Here is a 3,758-nt window from a genome sequence, read left to right as displayed (position 1 = left end):
TTACTATTTGCACAGAGAATATGAGAGATACATTAAAGTCAGGTTTAAACTAAGGAAATGATAAATCTAACTGGAATATTAAAGGTCCTATATTAGCTATGTTATAATGTTGTGTTAACTTATGTTATATGTTTGAGTAAACCTTTATTATTAGTCTACTATTATCCAAAGCTCAAAATGCTCTATTCTACCTTGCGATGCCATGAAGTGGTAATTTTCAAGTTAATCAGAGTGAAAAAATGCATAGCACACTCGGTTGGCCGATGTCCAAATACTATTTTATTAACAAAATAACGTTTCGGCAAAAAAAGCCTTCATCAGATATTTTTCTTGTCTTGGACCACAGCACACAAAATGGTTGCCAGCCCAGGTGCCCATATACCCACTCAATGAATGGGAGGTCCCAAAGTGAGGTCACCCAGTGAGTTCAGCCCATTCTACAACAAGAAACAACAATTTACATAAAAAACATTTTATAAAATACAGAAATAGTTTGTCTATTACAAAAAACATCTTAGATCAAACTCCATATTAAGTCCATGAGGAGTAAAAGTTTTAAGATGGTGAATCCAGAAGTGCTCTCTTTTTGACAGGAGCATCTCTAGATTACCACCTCTAGGGGGCAGTTCCACATGTTCGATGCCAATATATCTTAAGGAAGAGATAGGATGGTTAAAATCAACAAAATGAGCCGCCACAGGATAGTTCATGTTTTTGCATCTGATTGTACTCCTATGCTCTGCAATCCGTGTTTTTAAAGCCCTGCTGGTTTTACCCACATAAGCCTTACCACAGGGGCAGGTGATCATATAAATCACGGACTTGGTGTTACAGGATATAATTCCTTTGATCTTTATTTCTTTACCAGTGTGAGGGTGCTTAAAACTATTGCAACGATATGTATAGTTGCACTGACTGCACCCACCACAACGACGATTTCCATCAGGAATAGGAGTCAGTATAGTTTGGTATGTGGTTTGATTAGGAGGAAGGTAGGAGTGCACAAGTCTATCTCCAAGGTTTCTTCCTCTTTTATACACCACAAGGGGGTGCTCTTTAAAAGCCACACCCAATGAAGAGTCAGTTTTTAATATATGCCAATGTTTAGTAATGATGTTTTTAAGTTGTTCCGCGGGTTTTGAGTATCCAGTAGAAAATACAATCCGCTTATTGGCATTTTTTGGAGGGCTGACCCTCAGAAAATCAGATCTAGGTTTTCCTTTTACTTTAGTGGCAGCATCATTTAAAATAGATTTCTTATAACCCCTTTGTTCAAAGTTTGTCATCATATTACTTAAATTTCTTTCAAAGTCATCAGTTTTGTGGCATATTCTTTTAAGCCTACAAAATTGACTGTATGGGAGACTCTTTTTCAATGGAAGTGGATGCTGAGAGTCAGCTCTAAGTAAAGAATTTCGAGCTGTAGGCTTTTTATATAAGTCCGTATACAGCTGATTACCCTCTCTGATGATCCACATGTCCAAAAAACTCAAGCGCTGTTGATCATAATCCATAGTAAAAGATATATATGAGGAGCGCGAGTTCAGATAAGCAAAAAATGACTCAAGTCTCAATTTAGTACCTTTGAACAAGCAAAAAATGTCATCCAAATATCTCTTCCATAGACATATGTTTTCTTTGAATTCATTATCGTGATAGATAAGATTTTCCTCAAACAGACCCATGTATAAGTTACAGAAGGATGGTGAAAAAGGGCTGCCCATAGGTACTCCGTGTTTTTGAATGTAAAAAGTGTCCTGAAAAACCCAATAGTTGTTTTTCAATATAAGCCACGACATATCCAGAATAGAATTCAAGTTAATAGCTACATTTTACCTTAAATTCTTAAAAGAAATTGACCATTCCAGGGCTGAAAGCATCCTAATGATTCTAGTGGAGGTATATGGGGTTTAAGAACACAGTAGCAACATGACCCAATGACAGACTAGATGATGCATAGTTAAGACAATGCAAGTGCGGAGTACAGTTCCTGGTTTCAAATTTTAAGTGTTGAAATACAGTGGTTTCAGTTCTCGAAAAGGAGATATTCTCACCCTGAATTATTATTGCAAGTTTCAAGAGACACTAAATACCACTGAGACCCAAAAACCCTAAACACTACACACAGGAAGCTATTCAGTGAGAAATGTACTGGCCGGACCAGTGGTGTAAACAGAGGAGAGGACTCACCAGAGAGTCAGGCGGTGACTCATTCAAATGACGTCAAAGCACAGCACACTTTCATTGCAATAAGTTGCTTTCATTGGTCTGGGAGAAACGTGTCCGGAGAAAATACAATTCATATATGTAGGACTAAATATAAAGGCTAAAATATCAAAGGTTTTCATTCAGTTTGTTAGCTACAGAAATGTTGAGAGGAAGTGTCCCTGTTCATTGACTCACTGTTGATCTGGTGCCAGCTGAGTACCGGTAACCTCAATTTGGGGATGAAAGAGCAGCTCTGGTTTTACATAAATCAGACATTAATAATCCATGGTCAGTTTGGAAAGCATGGAGAGACTGGGTTAGGGGAAATCAATTAAATTAGATACAGAATGCTTTATTTATAGTATTTAACATTAAACTAAACATGTACAGAGTTACATTAGTACGTAAAACAGAATATTGATTTAAAACAACTTGCCTCTTCAAAAAGTAGATTTTAATTGACTGTGTCTTTATTTTGGCAAAATTACTATGCAACATTTTTGAACAATACAACAACTCTCAGAGTAAACTAATAATGGGAGAACACTATTGCAATATAGATTTGAAGCATTCACTGGTGTGAGAAGTTAATGAGAGTGGATGGTTGTTTGTCAGTGTGCAATTGTGTTGGAGCTAGACAATTTTGAAATAAAGTTAAATTACTTTTGTGATCAAGACTGAGTCACTGTGTAGACTGAAGACAGAATATAATGTTTTGTTTGCAGAGGCCTGTATTGTATTATGTAAAAGTTAACTTATCTCAAATATATCAATGTTGTTGTTGTTGTTTTCTCTTGAATTAGTGAAATAAATTAACACATCTCCTTTTAAATGCCTGATGCACGAAGTAAGAGCTCTTGTTATGGATGATTAAATGTTACACAATGTATCCTCACAGAGACCTACTCAAGAGATTGGTAAAATCCAATTAAAATCTGCCTCTGGGCTAAACTTCTTAGAGCAGTAGCCAAGACCTCCATTCCCAGAATCCATCTCTCAGGCTCCTTTGTTTGTTTGCCAAAGGGAGAACTTCATAAATTAACTAACACAGTGCGGTTGCCTTATACTGCCTTAAGAAAGACAATAACGACAAATAGACCCTTAAAGGAGGAAGACAACAAAGATAGATGTAGTCTGAAATGGACACGTTATGCACAGGTCATCGGATAGTCAAACAGAGGGTCCCAATACTGATAATAAAGGGCCTATATTATGCTATTTAGGCTCATTATAATGTTGTTTCCTCATCAGAAACATACCTGGAGTTGTGTTTGGTTCCATTTTTCTCTCAGACAGAAAACACTCCATCATGTGACATCATGAGGTAATACAGGAATTGCTCCACTGTGTTTTTAAACTCCATGCTCCTTCACTAGAAACATTCAAATTATTTCAGCCGTGGAATTGCCAATCACTACTGAACAAAACGCAAAAGATAGCTGTTAACTTAAAAACTGCCTCTTCGTGGCATCAGATGGTGGAACAGACCATTTTGGGCTTTTGGAGTTTAACAGTAAAGGGTTACTCAAAGATGTGTCAATGAAACAAAA

General features: G+C 36.7%; 1 long non-coding RNA gene across 1 annotated transcript; it reads right to left on the bottom strand.

Moving 5' to 3' along the window:
• Window positions 1-261: 261 nt before the first annotated feature.
• Window positions 262-3,758, bottom strand: LOC129412316 (uncharacterized). Its single transcript, XR_008633655.1, has 2 exons — window positions 2,191-3,758; window positions 262-437 (listed from the first exon to the last, which is right to left on the bottom strand). It is a non-coding gene; the product is annotated as an uncharacterized LOC129412316 (long non-coding RNA).

The sequence above is a fragment of the Boleophthalmus pectinirostris genome, unplaced genomic scaffold (assembly GCF_026225935.1).
Source record: "Boleophthalmus pectinirostris isolate CB_2022bp ecotype Guang Dong unplaced genomic scaffold, ASM2622593v1 HiC_scaffold_8, whole genome shotgun sequence".
NCBI classification, from domain to species: domain Eukaryota; kingdom Metazoa; phylum Chordata; class Actinopteri; order Gobiiformes; family Gobiidae; genus Boleophthalmus; species Boleophthalmus pectinirostris.
The sequence above is the reverse complement of the archived record's forward strand: the minus strand, read 5'-3'. Positions and strand labels throughout refer to the sequence as shown.